We start from the raw sequence: 18,066 nt of genomic DNA, 5'->3' as shown, positions 1-18,066 counted from the left end.
GAGAGAACCTGGTATTTAGAGCCCGTGAGTGGGAAGTAAGGTGTCCCAGCCTTGTGACTAGTGCCCCCAAATGGCAGCAGTCCTGTGGAACTGAGCCCCTAACCTGTGGGTCTGTGCTGACTCCAGGTAGTTCGTGTCGGTGCTGAATTGAAGCTATCTAGTTGGTGTCTAAAGGGTTAGAAAATGCGTTAATGTGAGAATAAAAACCGTCTCATTTTGCTTAAGAAATAGATCATAGTATCTCCTTAACTTAGTCTCAAGGTCCTCAGTAATTACTAGAAGGAACACATATGGGGACAGGAAGATTCACAGAAGCAGGCGTATGAACAGCAAAAAGAAGTGGCACTCACAGATCAATAGAAATATCGAGAACTCTTCAAAAAATTGTGGTCTTCTCATCACATTATGATGTCTATACAGTGAGGGGCAAAAAAAAAAAAAAAATCTGCAAGATACAAGAATACTGAAGAGTCTCCTAGAATACAGAAGAGCATTATGATTAAGGAAACAGGCTCTGAACACATAAGTTGGGTGTGAATTCAGGTCGATGCCTGGCACCTACCAGTGCCCCAGGTCTCAGTTTTCTGAACTATAAAAGAGGGATAATAATAGTATCTACGCTATAAGATTGTCGTGAGAGTCATATGCAGCATGCTTAGAACAGCGCCTAGCACGGTGTAAGCACTACGTAAAGGTTGCTTCTACTGCTGCTGCTAAGTCGCTTCAGTCGTGTCCGACTCTGTGTGACCCCATAGACGAAAGCCCACCAGGCTCCGCTGTCCCTCGGATTCTCCAGGCGAGAACACTGGAGTGGGTGGGCCATTTCCTTCTCCAGTACATGAAAGTGAAAAGTGAAAGTGAAGGCGCTCAGTTATATTCGACCCTCAGCAACCCCATGGACTGCAGCCTTCCAGGCTCTTCCGTCCATGGGATTTTCCAGGCAACAGTACTGGAGTGGGGTGCCATTGCCTTCTCCGATGTAAAGGTTAGCTATGAGAAATCTGATGGACATGTAAACACAAGAGTTTGGATCATCATAACAATCACACCATAACTGTGCAGGGTGCTTCAGAAGATCCCTGAGGAGCAGGCAGGACAGACATCATTATCACACCCTCTCTGTCATTTTGCAACTTAAAGAAAGCCAGCTCACACCTTAATTAGCATCTTGTCCAAACTGTGAAAGCAAAACAATATGGTAAAGATGAAAAACTGAAATTATGTGGTTCCTAATTCATTTTTAAGACATATCCATTTTCAAAAAGTAATTGAATTAAGAGATTTTTGTTACTATTGCTTAAAGGAGTAAGGTGGGCATATCTGAAAAAAAAAGTCATATATGTGATATTATGTCCTAATGATACCATAGGAAAGAGGTGGCTCATGTCAAAACGACATATACTATATAATTTATTTTTGATTATTTGTTTTGGCTTCTAAGTTTAAAAACACTCCACACTTTTCTGTCACCTTACCCAAAGATCACTACCCTAAAATTGAAACAAAATTCTGAACTCAGAGATGCCCCATAGTGGGAAGAATTAATCATTGATCATTGGCTTGATTACTTACATAAAACTAATTGGGTAAAGTCAAGAATCTGAACTAGAATACACCATCTAGTCTCCATTCAAATTGGTCAATCTAAATCACATGATATGTATAGATTTATAAGTTATCAAAAATTGTTCAATAGAAAGTCTAGTAAATTGCAATACCCAATAACATTTGATGTAACTGTCATTAGCTGCCACACAGGAATCCTAAACACAAATTTAGCTGGACAAGGCTCTAAATAAGTTGACTTAAGGAACTTAAAATTTGAAGAGATTAAATTTATCAAAAAAAAAAAGACATTGCAAAAGCTGTGATAATAATATGGTACCTGACAATTTAGTAAGCTTCCAAATAATATTAGTTACTGTAAGAATTATTAGTATTATTGGGCCACAATATTACTGTTCACGTTTCTCTGGGCAAGTGACATAATATTTCTGGGCCTTATCAGTAAAATTTGAAGAGTGAGAATGTCTGACCCTATTTTTCAGGCTTACTGTCATGACTGAACTAGAAGCACATGTGAAAATGTTCTGTAAATTCAAGAACATGTAGTTGCCAACTTATTTTAATGACTTTAGAAGCAGTTATTAAAGTTTTCAGGTCAAACGCTATATAAATAAAATAGTACTTAAAATAGAGGTATAGAAAAGAAGGAAAATAGAAAATACAGATCTCTTAATGAGAGGAAACCAATATGGAATATGGATACTGAAGTCACAGATTTAAAGAAGGCTTTGAGCTGCTCAGAGGGAAGCCAGGAATTAGGTCTCAACTCCTAGAATATCCAGTAGATTTTGTGTTACTGTGTTGTGATAGCTTTACTCATATGATGACATCTGTTGTCTCTCTTCCCACAGTGTCTTCAAATACCTGGCCATGGATGCCACTTCTTGATTTCTAAGGTTATTGTAGGCTAATTATTTAAAGATACATAGATAAATAGGTACACGGTAGATAGATATGAAAGAGAGAGAGATTCAAAAAGAGAAATATCTTTCCATCATTTAAATTTGGAATTTTCTAAGGGTAGTAAATACATGACTTAGCCTACAATTGTCTATCAAAAATTTACTACATTAATTCCCTGTTTCCGTAATAGTCAATTCATTATTGTTCAGTTGCTCAGTCATGTCCGACTCCTTGTGACCCCATGGACTGCAGCGTGCCAGACTTCCCTGTCCATCACCATCTCCTGGAGCTTGCTCGAACTCATGTCCATTGAGTCAGTGATGCCATCCAACCATCTCATCCTCTGTTGTCCCCTTCCCCTTCTGCCTTCAATCTTTCCCAGCATCAGGGTAGAGAGGGTAGCTGTTCCCTTCTCTAGGGTATCTTCCCAACCTGGGGATCGAAGCCAGGTCTCCTGCATTGCAGGTGGATTCTTTACCATCTGAGTCACCAGGGAAGACCAAAGAGTAGGTATGCTATAAAACTGATATGCCAGTATTTCAGGATACTACTTAAAATCACAAATACAACTACAAAAAAAAAAATCTAACACAATTCATGAAGCAGAAGGGAAGCAGAAGTATTAAACACTGTCGTTATGTTAGGTTTATTACCTTTTGTAACAAGAGGTCAAATGATCTTGTCCAAAGTTAAAAATCAAGAAATGGAGCATATCATGTACTCTTTTAATGTTACTACCAAAAGAAATCAAAGCAGAAACGGATAGTAGCTTTACCCTCTAGGAATAAAAGCTTGAGCTGAGAGGTAAATAGTAGCATTGGAAAGGAAAATTTTCCTTCTCACACTGAAACTTCTGTATTATTTCTTAAGTAAAAGAAAATTGGTTAATTTAAACCATGAATCCTTTTAGTTACTCCTTTTAGCTTCAGGCTAAATTTTGAGCTTCTTGGAACATCTATTAAACCCTTCACAATCTGACCTCTCTTTCTACAGGCTTTCTTCCCTGCCATCTCTCACATCTAATTTTTCCTCCCCACTTAACCATCTATATGCAGTACCTCTTCTAAACATGTCTTCTCTGTCTTCTGTGGCTTACCTACCTCTTCTCTGTGATGAACAGTAAGAAATTGGTATGATAACTTAACATATGTATACCTATATACATACACATAACAGAATTGTAAAACACAGTACTTACCACATTCACTGCCTTCTGATGTTTCCTGTTCCATTCTATTTTATCTTTAAATGTCAGTCCTGACCATTTTTATTTGATCCTTATTTTGTGAACCGTGAACCATCACCAGTTTCACTGCCTTGGCACCTCCTGATTCCTTCATCTACGTTCTGAGCACTTGCTTACTGCCCCAGGTGAATTAATTACAGCCTCCGACTCGCAGAGAAAGCATCACCTCCTCTGTGAAGCCTCCCATGAGCAGGAGCCAGATGCAGCAATCTCTTTCTTCCCTATAATCTTCTTCTGAATTCTCATAGCATTGCTACTGTAGCACTTTCTGTTGTGATAATGTTCTTGACGCCCTCTTCCACTAAAGTGTAATTTGTCTAATACTGTCTTGTACAGTATTAACTGTTAAATCCCTGGCATATTATAGCATGTGTTCATCAGATATGTTATTTTAGTATTGAATGAATGAACCTGTCAGTCTGAAATGAAAGCAGGCCAATTTAATAAAGAATCAATTTGCCAAGTGACAAATTCATCAAACTCACTAATTTATCAAACATTTAAAAAGAATATTCTAAAAATGTATTCAATGGGTATAAACACATTATTCTTATTATATTCAAATTCATTGTCCCTCTACCAAGGTACTTAGAAAGTTCAACCAACTTCTTTCACCCTCTGCTAACAGACATCTATGCTAAAGTCTGTGAGTCAGTATCTCTGTCCAAAGTTCGGCTACACCACTTCACATTTCCTGAACGAGCTACAGTCTAGCAATAAAACGAAAGATACGGGAATATTTTTCCTGTCTCCCCCATTCTCCCACAGGCTTGCCAAAGCAAACGGGACAAATTGGAGGGTATACCACAACCCCTGTGGAGGAGGAAATGGGTCTTTTCTCTATAGTAAAAACTATAGACTTCTCCAGGGTACGACACATAAACAAAATTTGAAGCAGTTGTGCAGTTGTCAGTACTGTGGTGGGTGTAATTCGGAGAGGAATACACACTGAATATTTATTACATATTGAATATTTATTACCCTTTTCCGGTCATCGGTTCAGTTCAGTCGCCCTGTTGTATCAGACTGTTTGCAACCCCATGGACTGCAGCATGCCAGGCCTCTCTATCCGTCACCAACTCCCAGAGTTTACTCAAACTCATGTGCATCGAGTCAGTGATGCCATCCAACCATCTCATCCTCTGTCGTCCCCTTCTCCTCCTGCCCACAGTCTTTCCCAGCATCAGGGACTTTTCAAATGAGTCAGTTCTTCTCATCAGGTGGCCAGAGTTTTGGGGTTTCAGCTTCAGCATCAGTCCTTCCAGTGAATATTCAGGACTGATCTCCTTTCCTGTCATATTTAAATGAATTAATATTTGTTTACTCTCTAGCAATAATGCTATTTGGAAGTCTTTCCTTACTAACATCAACCCTCCTGTTTCAATACTAAAGGTTCTGCCCACTTTGGAATTGTTTTCTCACATGCATGTATTTCCATTGGATGTTTATTATGATAAACTCCCGCTGTGTGTTCATTATGGCAAAACCATGTCCAATCTTCCAGGTCCTCCTTTGATAATATGTTATCTGAGGATGCTAAGACAATGCTCATTGATGACTACTAAACACAGTGCAATTAAAGATATACCTTAATAAGTATTCTGGGGCTTCCCAGGTGGTGCTAGTAGTAAAGAACCCTTTTGCCAAGTCAGGAGACATCAGAGACGTGGGTTCGATCCCTGGGTGAGAAGATCCCCTGGAGGAGGAAATGGCAACCCACTCCAATATTCTTGCCTGGAGAATGCCTTGGACAGAGAAGAGTCTGGCGGACTACAGTTCATGAGGTTGCAAAGAGTCAGACACAACTGAAGTAATTTACCAAGGAGTAAGTGTTCCAATAAGGTAAATTTCTTTCAACATTAAGGAGCAATATTACCTGCCTAAGGTATTTTATACTCTTCTATTTTAGAGCAGTCATCTGCTTGCCTTCTCTGATCTGAATGTGATCACTGTGTCATCTCTTGCTGTTCTCTGGACAAGACAGAGAGAGGAGCTGTTCAGAGGCCCTTGGGAGGTAGAGTAGAAGGGGAGAATGACCAAGAGAAGAAAAGTCTTAAAATTTCAAGTGTCGACAGAGGATGAGATGGTTGGATGGCATCACTGACTCAATGGACATGAGTTTGAGTAAACTCCGGGAGTTGATGATGGACAGGGAGGCCTGGTGTGCTGCAGTCCATGGGGTCGCAAAGAGTCGGACGGCACTGAGCGACTGAACTGAACTGAACTGAATATGTTTACAAGAAGGAGTTATGTTCCAAAAGTCCAGGCTGAGCAGTGAAAAAATGATAGATATTTTCCAGCTGTAAGTGCACCCAGGGAAACCTCCTGGTCTATGGTTCCCATAAAAAGATGTGTGAGAATCGATGATTCAGCAGATTTAAAGAGCTTATTTCCCTCAGAGGAGGTTAAACTTAATGTCAAGTGAGGTTTGACTGCTTTTCCAGGTGCCCAGGACATCTTTGTAAACACAGGATTTGGAGATGAATACAACTCATTTATTCATGATGTTGGCAAGACTTAAGCATTTTTACATGTGCCTGGACCAGAGGAGCTTAGAAAAAGTCTGACCAAAGACCAACATGGTTTTTGGAGAGGTCTCTCCTCTCATATCAAGACCACAGACATTTAAGGTGGATTCAGTTTGAGGCAGTGGAAGGAGCAATTTCCTGTACCAAGCTGGAGAGATGGGTGTAGGACATTCTAGGAAGGTCTAAAAAAGTGGTACCTCTAGGTACCACTGAAAAGACAATCCACTAGATAAAGACTAAAAAGCTCCCTTTAGGAAGAAAAAGATAAGTTTCTTCCTGCTAATGCGATTGTTTTTAACACTTGGGTCTATAGCAATGAGAAATGTTATAATTGTGTTCAGTGTAAGAGAGAAGAAATACCACAGACTTGGAAAAAGATAATTAGAAGGAATAGAAAAATATTTTAGGTCAAGAAATGGACCTTTTTTAGGCCTGACTCTTGTTGGATTTCCCTGGTGGCTCAGATGATAAAGAAATGTGCCTTTTTTGTCTTAGTTTTTAAACTAAAGATTTCTCTTCTAGAAAGTATTTGACCATTCTCTGCTCTTTAGATTGGCTCTTAGGTGAGCTAACACTACTTTTAATCTGTAACAATTGTGCACTCACCCAGGTTCCCTGATAGAGTACAATTTGTGGTGTTTCGTCTTAACTTTTCCTTGTGAATAGGATAGTATTTGTTTTTCAGAAACTTTTGGGGGGAAGATTCTCTTTTCATCATAAATGACACTGATGAGTATCAATTCCTTTTACCTACTTACTTGATCTCCAAAGGAAATAGCTTTCAAAATAATCTTTTTGTTGTGAAAAAATATGCAGAACATAAAATTTACCATTTTACATGTACAGTTCTGATGCATTAAGTACATACACATTTTGTACAACCAACACTACGATCCATCTCCAGAAGTTTTTTTTCTTTTCTCCCCCAGTTTTATTGAGATATAATTGACATTTAATATTGTATAAATTTAAGGTGTACAGCAGGCTGATTTGGCATATTTATATATTACAAAATATATAAGACTGAGCACACGTGTATTACGGAATGATTACCACCAAAGTGCTAGCTAACACTTCTATCATGTCACATAATTGCATATGTTTTTGTGGCAAGAACATTTAAGTTCTACCCTTTTAACCACTTTCAAGTATATAATACAGTGTCATTAGCTACAATCTCTATGCTGTATATTAGAGCTTCAGAAACAGTCATCTTATAATTGAAAGTTTATGCTCTTTGCCCAAGATCTCCCCATTTTCCCTATCCCCAGCTCCTGGCAACCAACACTCTATTCCGTTTCCAAGTTTGGCTTTTTCAGACTCCACGTATAAGTGATTATCATATAGGATTTATCTTTCTCTTATGTATTTCACAATTTCCTCAAATTTCATCTGTTATCGCAAATGGTATAAATTGATACCGAAATAACTTAAGCAATTTAATTATACACAATGGCCATGATACTCTGAACAATCTGCTCTAATGAAGTTTTGATGAACAAAATAGTTTAAATAGAGTCATCCCTCAGCATCTGTAGGGGGTTGGTTTCAGGATCTCCCCCGCAGATACCAAAATCTGCAGATGCTCAAGCTTCTTTTATAAAATGGCACAGTACAGACCACCCTCCACATCTGTGGATGGGAAACCCACAGATATGAAGGACCAACATTACCTAAGAATAGAAGTATAAGTCATTTAATTCCCAAAGTTTGTTTTAATACCGAAGCAAAAATAAATAAATACAAAATCCAATGGACCTTTCATATATGTTACTCTCTTCAAGCATTACATACCTTTTTCTTAAAATTTATAAAATAAAGTTAAATTTTAAGGATCATAAACTCCATGATAATTTCTCCAAAGTCCACATGAAAATGGTCAGGAAGAGCCACTCACCTGTACATAATGAAGACTCTATAAATTGTCTTGGGGCAGTTTAATTTTGCTCACTTACTCTTGCAACTCCGAAGGCCAGTACATGGGGAGCCAGGTCCTTATCTCCACCTGCCTTGCCTGGAGGGCACTGCAGAGGCAGAAATCTGAGTAAATGAGGGTTGGGAGGGGACATCAAGGACCAGCTGAGTCCTAGACACCTCCCTTACAGATCATCCTAGGAGGCTGCCAAAATGCTATGCCCACCTCAGGTACTATAAAGAATAAATCATAATTCACTGGGTTCATGATAATATTATGAAGTATGTTTTAGGGAACTAAAAGGAAATTTCAGCGTCTAAGGAAGCAATCCAGGAGCAATACCGTCTACTGAATCATTTTAAATTCATATAAGGAGTATTATGCGAATTGGTCTTTGTCAAGCTGCCTTTGACAGTGAATGGAATCAAGTTCGTGAAGGACGAATCAAACCTTGATGGGAGTGGGACGCTCTTGAAACGAACTCCTCCCCTGGGTTTTTAAGGCATCGGCTCTGGCAGATGAGACCCACAGTCAATCAGACGTGTGATTGCATCAGGTAAACGACACCCGCCGGACTCGCCTTATTTGCTCTTACGAAATTCCTGTCAGTTTTGAGACATAAATAATTCAAGCAAATGGCTTTGAACACCAGAGACTGCCAATTATTATTGTGTCACCAACTCACGAGCATTTGTTTGGATCACCAGAGTATTTCTTTTAAGAAGCCAAGACTTCCAGACTCAGAATAAGCTCTACATTAAAGGAATTCTCTTTACCTCTAAATCCTTCCAAACTAGTTTTATTTATGTTTTGAAAGAAGAAATAGATATTTATCATTTACAACACCTTTTCTGTCTCTTGATTCCACTGTAAAAGTTCAAATATAATAGAGTTGGGAATTAAATAGTCCAAGCAATTACATCAGAAAAATGGAGCAAAGCACTTTCGATATTTTTTAAAAGAACCATAAAATTCCCAGAGTACAATCAACACATTTACAAATTCAAGAGAGAGAATTACAATGCTTACATCAGCCTAATAATTGAAATGAAGCCAGCATTTCCATTTTAAAGCCACTAATCCAAGAATAAAGGGGAGATGAAACAAACTCAGGCAGCTATAAAAGAGCTATGTTTGGGACTGAGTGTTGTGGCTTTGCCTCAGGTTTAGGGTTACTTATGATAGACTCAGAATTTTCTAGGTAGGCTGCAAAGTTGCTTTCCTGATCCTGTCTCCTTTGACATTAGACTTACAATGAACAATGGCGTTGGTGTCTCTATCACCAACTCTATGTCATAAGAATTTTATTTTGACACATTCTCTTCTCTTTTTTCAGTTCTGCACTGTGCATTGTAAAACACTATCAGAATGTTTTTCTTCTTATACTTTAAAGTACTGTGCCACAAGTTCTGTAGCCTCAGCTAGCTGCAAAAACAAATCTGAAAAATTAATGGGAGCATGCCTTCCCCTTGAAAACAAGCAACTTCCAGATCTGAAGCTACTTTGTTTTAGTTCTACTCTTCACACCTCCATTGGAGGGGAAAAAAGAAAGCTCCAGACTCTGAATTAGTTTTTTGCAGTTTAAATTGCTGTTCTGTGGTGATTAAATACAGCATCATGGAGCACTCAGCCAGTCAATAAGTCATTAGTTTCATCAAATGTTTTGTCATACCTAAGAGTCAAATTCAGTGATTATTCTTACCAAAGTTTTAGTCACTCAGGAAAAACACATTTGGTATTTCTAAAAAATGGACCACACTGTTCATTTGTGATGTTTTCCCCCAAGGTTTCAGTTACCTCAGTAGTTTCTTCCCTGTTAAGATTTGGAGATAATGCTCAGATTTAGGATTGCCAGATTTAGCAACTAAAAATACCAGATAAATTTGAATTTCAGATAAACTTTGGGTGGTATATATATATCCATGTATATATTCGTGTATGTAAGTATATGCTATTGTTGTTCAGTAGCTCAGTTATGTCCAGCTCTTTGCGACCCCATGGACTGCAGCACGCCAGGCTTCCCTCTCCTTCACTGTCTCCCAGAACTTGCCCAAACTCACATCCATTGAGTCAGTGATGCCATCCAACCATCTCATCCTCTGGTGTCTCCTTCTCCTCCCACCTTCAATCTTTCCCAGCATCAGGGTCTTTTCAAATTAGTCAGTTCTTCGCATCAGGTGGCCAAAGATTTGGAGCTTCAGCTTCAGCATCAGTCCTTCCAGTGAATACTCAGGGTTGATTTCCTTTAGGATGGATTGGTTGGATATCCTTGCAGTCCAAGGGACTCTCAACTCAAGAGTCTTCTCCAGCACCACAGTTCAAAAGCATCAATTCTTCGGTGCTCAGCTTTCTTTGTAGTCCAAATCTCACATCCATACATGACTACTGGGAAAACCGTAGCTTTGACTAGATGGACCTTTGTTGGCAAAGTAATGTCTCTGCTTTTTAATACACTATCTAGGTTTGTCATAGCTTTTCTTCCAAGGAGCAAATATCTTTTAATTTCATGGCTGCAGTCACCATCTGCAGTGATTTTGGAGCCCAAGAAAATAAAATCTCTCACTGTTTCCACTGTTTCCCCATTTATTTGTCATGAAGTGATCAGACTGGATGCCATGATCTTAGTTTTCTGAATGTTGAGTTTTAAGTCACCTTTTTCACTCTCCTCTTTCACCTTCATCAAGAGGCTCTTTAGTTCCTCTTTGCTTTCTGCCATAAGGGTGGTGTCATCTGCATTTCTGGGATTATTGATACTTCTCCTGGCAATCTTGATTCCAGCTGTGCTTCATCCAGCCCAGCATTTCACATGAGGTACTCTGCATATAAGTTAAATAAGCAGGGTGACAATATACAGCCTTGACACACTTCTTTCCCAATTTTGAACCAGTACTTTGTTCCATGTTGAGTTCTAACTGGTGCTTCTTACAGGTTTCTCAAGAGATGGATAAGGTAGTCTGATATTCCCATCTCTTTAAGGATTTCCCACAGTTTGTTGTGATCCAAACATAGATAAGTATATACTTATACGTATATATTAGTATAAGTGTGTCCTGTGCAATTTAGGACACACTTACACTAAAAAGAATTCATTGTTGATCTGAAATTCAAATTTAACTGGGCAGCCTGCATCTTACCTGGCATTCCTACCTGATGACATCACTATTAAGCGGACCAGTGAAACTAGAGAGGAAGGGATCAATGGCTGCAGGTGATTTAAGTACCAACTAACAGTCGGGTGGTAGCCAGCACAGGCGCGTTTAAAAATGCCTTTCCTGCCTGCAAAGGGGGATTTTGCTGGTGGGGGAAATGGGGCTGGACTCTGGAGGGAGGCTCAGCCCTGGGGAGAGCAGTAGCCCACAACAAAGGCCTCAGTGGTGTTCATGGGCTCTCAATAAAGGACACACACCTGCTCCCAAAGGATTGTCACCTTAAGGTCGTTTCCCTGTGAGGATTCTTTTAAGACTAATGATGTGTGACAGAAATAGCCAAGCAAAACCAGGAAAAGACCTTAGATGGAGGAATAAGCCATCTAGCTTGTTTTAGTAATCGCCTCTCTTCTAGGTCTCTCTGGCTGTTCTACCTAGTCATTCAGAAGAATCAAAGGTCAAAGGACAATCATTTATTCCATGAAACAGATTTTGATTTGGAGGAATTTCCCAAGAAGTCTTTTAGCACACGTGTCAGGTATAACTTTTGTCAAAATGTATCAAAAGAGTAGAAAACAAATTATATTTAATTCCACGTGCAATATGCAAAATTGTGAATGAATGTAGAGAGATGGTAGAAGGAGATGGGAATTAACGAAGGAAAAGTGATATTTGGGAGATAATTTTTGTGACATTTTCTTGGAAACCATGATTCTGGTGTTTATCTTCACTTTAATGACTCTAAGCTTGGCGGTGTCCGATCCTCATGAAAATGTCTAAATACAGGTTTTATGGTTCCCCAAGTAATCTACTTTGTGACCCTCTTCACACCCTTAGAAACATTATTAGATTAAAAAAGCATAGGGGAGTGGGAGCATCCTTTCCCCTGGGATGGTTTCTTTCTCAGTACCATCTCCCTCCTGTCTCTCCTTTTTATCTAGTCACACAGGAGCTAGCTGAAAGGTCTAGTTCTAACTAACAAAGCAAGTGGTGTCATTTGTGTAATAAATATTAAGATGTCCTTGTAGACAAATGAGTTGAACACCTGTGCTGTTCAATATGGTAGCTGCTAGCCACCATATTTGCATTCAATGTAAAGCTAATTAGAATTAAATAAAATTTAAAATTCAGTTCTTCAGTCACACTAGGTACTTTTCAAGTACTCAGTAGACAGACAGGGTTAGTGACTATGTACAGATATAGGACAGTCCCATCACCACAGAATGTTCTATTGAGAAGTATTGTTCTATACAGTATTACATTGTCATATTGAACCAGGAAGGGTCCCTAAGCATATCATTGGGTATCACTCTGTCCAACAGCCATTGTGGAGAAATTTTAAAAAAAGACAAAAGACATAGTTAAGAAATTTAGTTGGAGAAAACTTACTAGGTTAGTCACCACCAGTTCAGTTCAGTTCAGTTCATTTCAGTCGCTCAGTTGTGTCCTACTCTCTGCGACCCCATGAATCACAGCACGCCAGGCCTCCCTGTCCATCACCAACTCCCGGAGTTCACTCAAACTCATGTCCATCGAGTCGGTGATGCCATCCAGCCATCTCATTCTCTGTCGTCCCCTTCTCCTCCTGCCCCCAATCCCTCCCAGCATTAGAGTCTTTTCCAGTGAGTCAACTCTTCGCCACAGGGATAACAATTTCAGACAGCAAGCGAAGACTACAGATGTGAAAAAAATTCATCTCAAATGTGAATAAGGATTACTATTGCAAATGTTATTAATGATAGCCCCAAAAGGAGCCCCCAAAGACGACTACTAGGGTGAGTTCCCTATATACCACTTCTTAGCTGTTTGATCATAGGAAAATTATTTGACCTATCAGTGCCTCTGTTTTCTCATCTGTAAAATGGGGATAATAATGATGTCTACCTTTGTCAGTTGGGTCACCCTGTTTATGAGGTTGTTGCTCCCCAGAGTTGTACAGCACACATCCAATGTAACTATATAAGTTAACCCTCTTCTCTGGCATCTGAGGGTATTACAAAAGCAAATTCATTCCAAGGACTTAGATAGTACTTGGTATACAAATGTTAGCTATACTTAAATTATTTCTCAAAAGCAAATCTCTCAAAGGTAAGAATCAAAGAGTAGAAATTGGAAAATCATTGAAAACTAGTGTTACCAGCCAACCTGGTTTGCCCTTGACTGAACAGGCTCTCAGTGTACAGAAATTTCAGTTTTTAAATTAGGAAAACCCAAGAAAAACTGGAAGAAGTTATCCATAAAAAAGAAATACACCTAATCCCGAGAAATAATCTAGAAGTGGATAAGATTAGCTCAATCTACGCAATGATATCCAATATTAGTAACAGCATCTGACTAAACATTATGAATTTTGAAACTAAATACAAGGGTCAGCGGATAAAGAGGATTAACATGGTTCTTCTTGGCACAAAAGTCAAAATTGTCCAGCTGGTACAGAAAATAGCACAGTTCTTATGGCTTGTGGTTTTGAAATAATAGCACTGGATACCTCAGCTGTGTTTTGTTTTGTTTTCTTTTCTTTTTCAACCGAAGCAAAAAGGTTTTGATATATTCCCCTCTCCTCCAGCCCTGAAAACCTCAATTCCAAAGGAAACTGCTGACCAGGAAATGTATAGTTGCTACAGAGCATCTTATTGTGTCGCTCTAATTTCTACAAACCATAAAAGAAGAATTGCATTTTATGCCTATGCATTTATTGCATTACCATTGTTCAAATGTAATCTATACCTTGACACTTGGAGAAATGAGGCGAGAAGTGGTGTTGGTAATGGCCTTAATTAAAGCAAGTATTTATGATTTCCTCTTAAAGGTCTTTATTTGTACAGCCTAGAGCAAAAGCACAGCAGGGCAGCAGCAGTCAGCAGTAGAAGAAAAGACAGGAGTTAGCATGACGGTCCTAAAACGCCAGTTTTACTCTATGAGTCTCCCTTCAGCTGAGCACTAAATTGGATTTTATTGGGTGAGCCCGAGCCACCCAGTGCTTTTGTGAGTTGTCCCACCGACCACAGCCTTATTCCTAGTTCTCATTTATTTGGAATGCTAAGTGATGATAAGGGACGCTAGCAAACAGACAATTCCAAATAGAGACCTCCTCATTGAGTGGAAGTTGAATGTGTCTCTTTTTAGCAGGGATTTTTATTGCCTTCTAGCCCTTCTGTTTGTTGAGTGGTGGTTTACCTCTTCCCCATTGGGAGATTGTGAGAGGTCCTGGGCATAAAGAACAGAGATATTATCCTTTTTTTTTTTTTTAATCAGTTTCCAAGTCAACATCTTTGATCTTTGTTCTCATCAGCAGCTGTGCAAAATTTTCTACCCGCCCATTTCCTTATCAGTTCATGCTCACTCAATGAATCACTCATGGTGGGAGGGGAGCCTTGTGCTGACTTCTTGCAGTTCACTGTGGGGAAAGCAACAGGAACACAGGGGAACCCAAAGCTAACCTCCAGTTTGGGGTGATTGTCAATGCTAGAAAGCAACAGGGATGAAAATACGTTCGTGGGAGTAAAAACAGATGTCCTCTGTATTTCATTTCAAAATATTTGACATAGCCTGGTTTTTCCCGTGGTCATGTATGGATGTGAGAGTTGGACTATGAAGAAGGCTGATCGCCGAAGATTTGATGCTTTTGAACTGTGGTGCTGGAGAAGACTCTTGAGAGGCCCTTATACTGCAAGGAGATCCAACCAGTCCATTCTAGAGGAGATCAATCCTGGCTGTTCATTGGAAGGACTGATGCTAAAGCTGAAGCTGCAATACTTTGGCCACCTCATGCGACGAGTTGACTCACTGGAAAAAACTCTGATGCTGGGAAAGGTTGGGGGCTGGAGGAGAAGGGGATGACCGAGAATGAGATGGCTGGATGGCATCACCGACTCTGTGGACATGAGTTTGAGTGAACTCCGGGAGTTGGTGATGGACAGGGAGGCCTGGCGTGCTGTGATTCATGGGGTCGCGGAGAGTCGGACACGACTGAGCGACTGAACTGAACTGAACTAAACTGAGGAGAAAGTGGAGAGGAGGGGCAGCTTTATCTTTAAGATGAACTTCCAGCAGGATCAACAATAAAATCGGTGCTTGCCTCTGAATGCTCACCAACTGATTGGCATCTCAGGTGGGTTAGGAGAGTGCTAGAGAAAAGAAGAGTTATTAAGTCAGATGGTGGATCTCTAAACCCTGCAGTTGAGAGTCTCAAGTCAGGACTGCAGAGATGACCATGCAAAAGTGTTTGGCTCTCAAAGCCACTAGGTAGACCCTCACAGCTGGTAGTTTTACCCCTCAAGTTTGTATCACGTAGCCATATACTTTTAAATAGTATTAGGCTAAGGATTGAGTTTTTTTCATCGTTAATCGAGCTCACAGTATTAATCTTTAGCAAACACCCTTACAAATCTCAGGGCAGGACACCAACCAGGACAGGCTCACGTTGTTTCTCCTCTGTGTAGGAACGCCTTTGAAGTAAATGAAGCTTCGTGCTTGGAATAGACAAAAACTCCCATGTCTTGGGGTGGAAATCAGACTGAAAAAGAAATTAATAAGGGAGAGTTTTTCTAACTTGATAGCGAGTTGAGTGATTTAATCTAGCTCTTCTGCTGACTTGTGGGGCAAGCTTTCACTTTGCTACACCTCTCGCCTTTCTGGGTGCATGATCAGAAGCAGTAATCCGACACTGACATGTGGAAAATTCCAGGTTATCTCACCAAGTTTTGCAAATTGTCATAGACACTTGAGCCTAAGGCTTGAAAGAAATTAGGCCATGCCTAAAATAAATCATGTCCCAGGGATATAAGCTGTTTCATAAAAATTAGAACTATTGCCCCTGGCAATCATACTGGACTTCTTAAATCCTGTGATATTCACTAGAATCAGCTCCTGACACTACCAAGTGAGAGAAAGCCCATAGACCACTTTGTACCTTAATAAAGCGTGTCAATTCATTTTTAAAATATGTGTATCTATAAAACAGTCTTCACAGATACTTGTTGGATTCAGGATAGGAAAGTCAAATTCGTCTCAGTGTGGGAGAGCTTGTTTTTCTAGAAATTTTCAGTGAAAGAAATGCAGTATCATCTTTTATTAATAGATCCAAGTTCCCTACTATTTTACAGCTGTTGAAATAAATTGTTAAGAAAGCTGAAGATAAAGCAGTTTACTTGTAGAAAGTACCATATAAATTCACACTTGGAACACTGGTTCCAAGTTCACAAGTCCTGGTTTCCAGGGACTCTACCTTTGACCCTCTTTCAAAACAGGAGAAAAGTAGGACACCTCCCTCTAAAGAAAGAGTTCTTTTACATTTATGAAGTTGAAATGTTTTAATAACTTTCCAAATTTTAAAACTAAGTAGCTTTTTAAAAAAAGAAAGAAAGAAAGAAAAGCAGAGACTTCTCTGGCAGTCTAGAGGTTTAAGACTCCTTGCCCCAGTGTAGGGGGTGTGGGTTCAATCCCTGGTCCGGGAACTAAGATCCTGCATGCTTCACAGAGCAGCCAGAGAGATGAACAACCATGCTGGTAACAGTTTAGCAATTTTGATGCTAGGCAGGTGCAACTAGGAGCTGGTTAGATACAGGAGTGTTGTTCTCAAATGGTTCCTTTGAAATGTAAGCCACTGGAAATCTGAGTAAAAGGCACACTGGAACTCTGTGTATTTTGCTACAACTTTTAGCAAATTTGAAACTGCTTCAAGATAAACACTTCTTTTTGGGGAACACATGTACACCCGGGGCAGATTCATGTCAATGTATGGCAAAACCAATACAGTAATGTAAAGTAATTAGCCTCCAATTAAAATTAATAAATTAAAAAATAAAAAAAGATTCTACCAAACTTTCCTCAAAAAAAAATAGAAGTAGTTTTTAAAATAACAAAAAAGACTGCTATTCTTCTAGATCCGTAATTCCCAAAGGATGGTTCTGGATCAGCATCACCACCGGGAAACTTGTTAGGAATGCAAGTGTCACATTCAGAGAAGAATATGTTACTGGGCTTGTGACGGAAACTTTACCAGATTCAGAAAACAAAGGGCAGGATTCATATGCAAATGCATGTCTTGGTTCGTGGGGAGACACCTCAGGGACAGAGGGGAGACAGCGACCCAAGAAGAGCAGCACCTGACAGAGTGGCACAAGGCAATGTGGGGCTGATCCATGTATCTGAACACAGAAATCTCACTACTCAGAAGGAAAAAGCCAAGAACCTGCCTTTGAATACGTGTGCAGGCAGGAGGCAGTGTGCTACACTGGAAGAAGTCCTAGAGGGTACATGCTCCTTGAAAAACATCTACATTTGTACACACAACTTTAATCCTCCCCCTGCAACCCACACATTAGCACTTTTAATACTGTGACCTGTGATGACTTACAATGAAGCTTCACTTTCAATCTGAAGGCCATATACACGTTCACTGTCCTCATATAAGTCACAGTCAAATAGCGAGACTGAGGGAAGTACATAGCAGCAATTATTGCAAAGAAAGGTCCAGGACTTCCCTGGTGGCTCAGTGGTAAAGAATCTGCCTGCTAAGGCAGGGGACATGGGTTTGATTCCTGGTCTGGAAAGATTCCACAGCCCACAAAGCAACTCAGCCCATGACTACTGAGCTCCACAACAAGAAGCCCCACAATGAGAAGCCCACACACCCCAAGAAAGAGCAGTCCCCACTCACCACAACTAGAGGAAACCCATGTGTAGCAACAAAGACCCAGCTCAGCCAAAAATAAAGTTAAATAAATAAATTAAATTAAAGACAAACCACGGGTTTGCTAG

The sequence above is a fragment of the Moschus berezovskii genome, chromosome 8 (genome assembly GCF_049115385.1).
Source record: "Moschus berezovskii isolate FMDL1 chromosome 8, NW_MosBer_1.0, whole genome shotgun sequence".
Taxonomy (NCBI): Eukaryota; Metazoa; Chordata; class Mammalia; order Artiodactyla; family Moschidae; genus Moschus; species Moschus berezovskii.
This window is presented reverse-complemented; position numbering follows the sequence as displayed.